The sequence below is a fragment of the Ceratotherium simum genome, chromosome 24 (assembly GCF_057802395.1).
Source record: "Ceratotherium simum simum isolate JZ-2026a chromosome 24, ASM5780239v1, whole genome shotgun sequence".
Classification (NCBI taxonomy): domain Eukaryota; kingdom Metazoa; phylum Chordata; class Mammalia; order Perissodactyla; family Rhinocerotidae; genus Ceratotherium; species Ceratotherium simum.
In genome coordinates, this window is record NC_141923.1 from 21,027,196 (window position 1) to 21,035,226 (window position 8,031).

Below are 8,031 nucleotides of genomic sequence, written 5' to 3' on the forward strand. Positions count from 1 at the left end.
TACAAGAATAAAATGTTATTAAACATTTTAAGCCAAGCAGATGAGAAGGCAGAAAAAAAAGTGACAACTACAGTTGTATATAATGATAATGCTATTACTATCAATAATAATTTATCAATCAATAGTGGCAACCCAATATATAATGCATTTTCAATGACGTTATTATATGGTTAGTCATGCATTCCATCAGTTTTCTAAGAATCATTCATTTAGATGTTAAAAGTTTGTCTATTGGTCTGAAAAATTAAATAATTGTCTGGCCATATTGAAATATAATACACTTAGAAAATTCTCCTTACATAACAACATTTGTTGACCGAATGAACAGATTAATAGACAAAAGAACTACCTTCCATACAGATGGCATACTTCTTAGAGCAAAATTAACTTCATTTAAAAGTTCAGGAAGCTAAATATATTGATACTATTTTTAATAACATATATTTCCAGCATTATCTACTAACATTTACACAAAGCTGATTGATTTGTGATTATTCTTGATGTGGTACAGGGACTATCAGTCCTTGGCTTGGGATTTATATGTTAAAGGCACACCTTGAATCAATCACTTTCATCCTCTCAAATTTAATATGCACTATTTAATATGTATTATCTGTATCATTTTTTCCCAGTGAAGTGATAATCAATTTGTCATGATTAATACAGCAAAACTTATAGACTGCACAATACCTTCTATTCATATACACAGGTGAGCCACAACCTGATATGATATCCCCCCCAATTAATATCCCTATTCCTGCTATCAAATGACCATTTATGCCAGAAAATAAATTATGCCAGAAAATAAATATCTTCGAGATAATAAAAAATATTTTAATAACATATATAACTATGTTTATATTATATATAACTATAATTGTCCACAGTTTGTATTTCCAATGTGAGGCTAGGTCATGAGGGTCTATGGAAAATATTTTCATACTGTTTTAAGATGTATCGGCATTAAAAGTTTCTTTCCTTCAACTATTTACATGTATTTGTTAAATGAATAAATAAATGAATGCATGTTTAGAAATTCACAAGAACATTTCCTATCAGATTTTAAGCTCCATGGGGCAAGAACGTATTTCTCTTCTTCGCTCAGCGAATAACATAATGTCAGCACTTGATAGAATTTTGAGATTAATTAATTAATTATAGCATTTTTAATCTGCCTACTATTGAATATGTCTGTAAATTAGTGAAACTAATTTTTAAAAATAAGAGGTTATGCACCTAAATATACAAGTAGCAAAATCCCCAATAACTAGCACAATTCCCTAAAAGAAACACTGACACATAATGAATGCTCAATAAATGTTTGTTTAATCTCACCATTCCCTTCACAAATTATACATTTTTCCCATTGATAATGCCATTTTTTTTCAAAATATTTTGTCACTTATCTTTGGAATTATTTTTAGAGCTATATCATTTCCCAGATTTGATTTCTTTTATTATGTGGCTATTTCCAGAACACAAGAATAATTTACTATCTATCTATCTATCATCTATCTATCTATCTATCTATCTATCTATCTATCTATCTATCTATCTATCTATCTATCTATCTATCTATCTATCTATCTATCTGTCATCTTTCTATCATCTGTCTATCTATCTAATATATAATGTTATGAGAAATGCTTATCTGGAAGTATACTTCATTTATTGGGTCTTAAATACATATATTGCAATCTGGCAAAATCATTAAGTTGAGTAGACCAGATTTGGCATAATCCATTTCATTTCGCCATAAAAATTTTAAAAATATTTATAAACATGTAAAATATTAGATTTAATTCTAATATCTACATAGTTTGAGAAGTAGAATTACCCAAATTTTACATTGGAATAATAGCATCAGTTGAGATAAAATTCTAGGGCAGGGTAAATATAAATATAGAAAAGAGAAATATGAACAGGAACATTAAAAAAATATGTAGACATACATATATATATTAATAAATATATATACAATTTGTCCATCATTCTATATTTCAGAAAATTGCTTCTGAGGTCTTACATAGATAATTAAGCCAACTACATATACTATATTTTATATGTATGCACATTTAACATACAAAATAAAAATCTCATTATGTGAATTAAAAAAATAAATATAATGTTACTACATTTGGAAGAATTTAATTGTTATACGTCTAAAATTACTGGAAAATATTAACTATCCAGGGGAAAAACCACTGGGACTCTAAATACTAATGATTAGTTGATTCAACACCCAAACAATATTTATATTGTATTTATCTTTCTAAATTAGAGAAGAGTGACAGAGAAAAATAGAGTGATATTTACAAATCCTTAAAAAAAGGTCATGTTTACTGAGATTTGTTAGTTATATTTTTATGATTTATTACAACAATATAAAGTAGGCTTTAAAAATTTCAAAATCTAAAGCTACTTTAAAACCATGATAAGCATAAATATCCCCTTTCCTGCTCATCATCTGACTTTGCCCCTAGATAATGTCAAATGAATTAGGTGGCTTTCATTTTTCACTGGAAGGTGTTCTCCTGAAGTTGATTATTTTATAACTGTTTAATCTTTATAGTAGAAAACTAAGGATATCTCTACACTCAAAAGAAAAAGAAAGAGAGTTTGATTCAAAAGATCTTGATTTTTCAGTCATTTTTCCTATTGAATATAATCATTGAAAACGTGACTAAACTCAATGTCCGTTTAAATTAAGGACACTTTGCCTGTTTCAAATACATAGTTTCACTTCGGGTGCAAGGACCTTAAGTAAAACATTTATGCCTGAGAGAGAAATCTAAGGAAAATTAACCACAGGCTAATCCATTGAACAACATGCTTTCAAGGATAAATTACATTAGTTAACTGAGAAGCCAATAAAATACATTTGCTGGGATCAGCTTATATACTGGATGGACTTATATACAGATTCCCTATTTATTTCAAGTGTATGTAAAAACTAGAAATACAAAATACTGGTAAACTTAGTTTGTACCACAGATATGACATCATAATGAAGTTGATAGTAATTCTCCAGCCAGGAACAGGTGAGCATGGACTCTGTCCTACTTTTGTGAAATAGGTGCCTGGATGAACTACTCTTTGTCTTCTTTCCTTAATGTTTTTTATGACTTGAGTCTTGAAGAATTCCCTTAAAGTTTACTATTGGCCTCATGATTCTTTTACTCATCCTTCTCTATCCTGTTTACACATCTTGGTAAAGTAAAGTTTCCATTCTTTTACAGCTTTTTTTAAACCAAAACTTCTACCATTGGAACTTTGTTTTACCTATAGGTAACAAATTTTCTCTGAAAGCCAAGTTCTATGTGATCTCTCTCTGACATCTGTAATCTACTGCAAATATCTGCTATGAATCCGTGACTATTTTTCCATATTATTTTGCTCTTTTATTAAATTCACTTCCTTTTAATTGTGGGTATCTGCAAATTTTCACAGCCTATGCTATCTCTGACATTAATTCTAGGTACAATGGGTGGAGCTATTTATTTCACTTTTGAAGATTACCCATTTTGGCAGGAATAACACAATTCACCATACAGTTACACTGGAAAAACCAAAATCTTTATTTCAGTAATTTATCAAATTCAAATGACATGATATTTTTCTCAAGCTATCTTCATAGCAAGCCTGTGAGGTTTATACAATTAATATCCATTTTTTTGATGAGAAAACTAAGGCTTAGAGAGATTGCATTGGGTTGCTCAGATCACACAGCTAGAAAGTAGAAGAGCTGGGATTTGAACCCAGAAATACAGAGTTCATGTTCTTAAGCACTGTGCAGTGCATGTTCTCTCAGTTAAATAAATAACTAGTTTTAAGGAGAACTTTCAAAAAACAAATTTACCATTCATGAACACTTGCTCACAATGTTGCAGCATTATTTTATCAGAAATCTTTGCCATCAACTACACATGTGGAAATCATTTCTTTGTTATTGTATGCATGTTCAATGTCCTATTAAAGAACATTACCACAAGCTTAGAGGTTTAAAACAACATGTATTTATTTTACACATTTTCCAGGGGTCAGGAGGCAGGCACAGTTTATCTGAACCCTCTGCTCAGGGTCACACAAAGCTGTAGGCAGGGTGTTAGCTGGGCTACATACTCATCTGGATGCCAAAATTGAAAAGAACTGCTTCCAAATTCCCTCAGATTGTTGGCAAAATTCATCCTCTTGCAATTATAGGACTGAGGTCTCCATATTTTTGCTAGCTGCCGGCCCCTCTCTGCTGCCCTCTGTTCCTTGCCATGTGGCCCTCTCCGTAGGCAGTTCACAACACGCATGCTTGCTTCTTCAAGACCAGCAAGAGAGAGTACACTAAGACAGAGTCATACAGAATATAAAATAATCACAGGGCTGACATCTCTCCACCTTTGCCAAATAACATGACCTAAGAGAAAGTGTGACAGCCCATCACCTTCGCCATATTCTCTTGGTGAGAAGCAATTACTGGACCCACTTCCCAATCAAGAAGAGGAAACTACACAAATTCCTGGATATCTGAGAGTGGGAAATCATAGTGGGAGTCCTCTAGGGTATGTTTATCACAATCATTACAGTAATTTTAAATACTAATACCAAATAATTCTATACTTTGGTTTGAATTAAGATGAAGAATTTTGGGGATAAGTAACTCCCTTCCGTGATACCTTCCGAATCTGAGTCACTAGCTGTAAACTTTTTGACATTCTTCAGAGAGGCCAATATTATAACTTTTGAATTTTAGTGTATGTTATTGGTACAGGACGGATTAGATTTCCTCAATCTTGCTCCCCTAAGTCTCAAGCATCCACCCACCAATTCATCCAATGACGACGACGTTTCCTCCTGAAGCTCGGTTCCTCTATCAGTCTTCCAAGTGGCAGAACTGAAGGGAATAACAATTACAGGTACTTCTTAGAGTGTTGGAAACAAGAAGCTGTAAGTAGAATATATTTCAACTTTGATTACCTTATTGATGGTTGCCCCGGATCGACCTACACACAGTTGACCTGGGCAGTCCCACAGTACTGACCCTATGCATCTAATTGAGATTTTAGTGAACACCTAGCGTATTGAGCGTGACTTGAAGAAAAGAAAAGGATTCTTCTTGAAATTGTCCCCTATTGAATTGGAGCCAGTTCATAATGCTACTTAAATTATTTTTCATGTCATCTACTTTTAACTATGCCGCTATCCACAAGGCTATGATTGCTTCAGATTTAACTTTCAGATATATATTTTTTTCTATTCATAAGTTTAAGAAACTCTTACAAGTCTAGGATTAAGAGAGTTTGAAAGTATTAGCTATTGAGATACTACCAACTAAAATTCAAAATATATTCTATGTGGAAGTACACACACAACGAAGAGAATAATAAGACATTCTGCATTTAAATAAATTATATTTCTTTGACAAGGAAATTAGTGCAGGTACATAAGAATATGGAATTCAGAGCAGCTAAAAAATACTAATGTGCTTGTTGCTATGCTCATACATTTAACGCTTAATACATTATTAAAGACAGCTCCAGGCAAAAGTTCTGCTCTAAAGATTGGAAAGGTCATTTTACAGACCAAAAATATCCAGTGAATAAGCGGTCTTTGTGTACTCATATGCACAATCAGAAGTTGGCATAACATTTTTAACAATGTGATACTACTTCAAGTGTATGATAAAGACCACTTGATAATGATTCATACAGAGATACATTTTATTTTATAGGATATTCAGGGCCTAAAATTTACTGGTTGGTCTTCAGTCTGAGGACTTCAGTCTGTGGTTTCAGTGGTATTTTTGATGGTAAAGAGAAAAAAATTAGATTAATGTTTCTTATGTTTCACAAAAAGGTGACTTATTTTAGATATGCAAAATAAGTCTAGAAAATAGAAAGGCATTTATTTACTTTTTGTTTCAAAAACAAAATTAGAGGCACCCATAATTTGAGAATATAACTCGAGTTCTATGACTCCTGCCAGTCACAACTTTTTTGTAGAGAAAATGCAAATTACAATGGTAAGCACTCAACGGATCAAGAATCATCTCTCAGTACTATGTTAGGACATGTGGCACAGTAGTATTACTAGACATTTTGGAATCCTACACAACTGAGTTAAAATCATGATTTCACAATTTATTATATCTGGCAAATTGGAATTATTTGACATGTCTGTGTCTTGAATGCCTCTTCTGCCAAATGAATAATAGAACATCTATAACACAATGTTGATGTATTTAATGAGATAAACTATATTAATGTAATTCATATGGTTGCTCCAATTTGAAAAAAACAATAGTTGCTAAAAAAACCATTTTAATTCGAGTGAATTAGTAAATGACCTCCTATTAATTGTAATCCACTGTAATATGAAAAGATGTACTTCTGCAATGTTGTGCTTGGATTATAGGATATTAAAGCCAGATTTTTATCAGTTTTATACCTAGAAGATTTCCTTTACAAATTGTATTGCACTTGGCTGGAGGAAAATATTCATGTTTTTTGATTGATTTATTCCCAGTAAGATCCAGCTTGATGTTCTACTTGTGATGATTTAGAGAATGACATATGTTTGTGTGGTTTAGCCAGCATGTCTTCCTTAATTTGAAAATATCATCATCTTATTTGAGGAGGAAGTGGCTCAAGTTATAATAAACTGAGTCCTTCCTTTAGATGGGTCTAAAGAAAGAGCATCTTTTCTCTACCGTGTCAAAAAAAGGAAGTGAATACAGTACTCTTGGTGAGCACTGGTTCAGCATCTTGAAGAAAACGGCCCAGGATGTAAATGGGTACATACAGAAGGCAATTATAGCTCCCCAAAATGTTGACATTGTAATCTCCTAAACCTGTGAATATATTACCTTATATAGCAAAGGAGTCATTGCAAATATGATTAAAGTATCTTGATATGGTGAGATGATCCTGGATTGTCGCATAGATCCAATCACAGACATCCCTATAAGAAAGAGGCAGGAGAGTCAGAGTCAGAGAGAAAGAGACTTAAATATGGTACCTGGTTGGCTTTGAAGATGGAGGAAGGGGCCCTCCACCAAGGAATGCAGATGGCTTATACAAACTGTAAAACACAAGGAAGGGATTGTCCTTTAAAACCTCCAGAAAGTTCTCTTCCTCTCCTGAAATGTAGTTATGTGGGACAGCAAAAAGTTTCTTTTCAAGAAAGTAGTTCTGTCACTTCAATCAAACAGTAGATATTAAGTAAATATTTGTGGAAATTAATAGTAGGCATTGTAAAAATATAGCTTAAAAAACTGAATATTGGGGCCAGCCCCATGGCCTAGTGGTTAGTTCAGCGTGCTTTGCTTTGGCGGCCCCGGTTCAGTTCCCAGGAGCAGACATACACCACTCATCGGTGGCCATGCTGTGGCGGTGACCCATATACAAAATAGAGGAGGATTGGCAACAGATGTTAGCTCAAGGAAAAATCTTTCTCAGAAAAAAAAAAACCTGAATGTTCTTAGAAGCATCAATAAATAATATCATCAGTTATTCTGATGAAGTCTGATAAAGGGGAGGCCTATAAATCTATCAACACTTACTGCTCTCCATGGATACTGTACCCTGGAATCAAGAGATGAACTATCAGAAGAAGCAAAAGATAGCAAAAGATCCTGTTCTTGCCTCTCAGGACTGCATTGCTTATTAATTGGATGAGGTAGAAAAGAAAATTCACTATTTTCTCCTAGTTCTAACTGTAAATTATGTAATCTTACTTGAATCACATAAAACAAAGAACCTATAGGTAAATATATAGACATATAAGACACAGTCCAAGTCTATATATAGATGTGGGTGTGTATCTGTGTGAGTATATATATTTATAGGCATACATATACATATTCTGCAATTTTATTGAAACAGCCATCTACTATCATTTTGAGTAGTGTTTAATCTTAACATATATCTATATAAATGTTAGAAAAATCACTGAAATGTAACAAGCACTATATTTTAATATAGTACTCAAATATAGAAGATTTGAATCAATCTCAATTACACGTACTAGCCTTGTGATTTG

The 8,031-nt window shown here is 32.7% G+C and overlaps 1 long non-coding RNA gene across 1 annotated transcript; it reads right to left on the reverse strand.

Moving 5' to 3' along the window:
- Positions 1-4,001: 4,001 nt before the first annotated feature.
- On the reverse strand, positions 4,002-6,941 carry LOC147913902 (uncharacterized). Its single transcript, XR_015556020.1, has 3 exons — positions 6,857-6,941; positions 4,816-4,885; positions 4,002-4,309 (listed from the first exon to the last, which is right to left on the reverse strand). It is a non-coding gene; the product is annotated as an uncharacterized LOC147913902 (long non-coding RNA).
- Between the last annotated feature and the right edge of the window lie 1,090 nt (positions 6,942-8,031).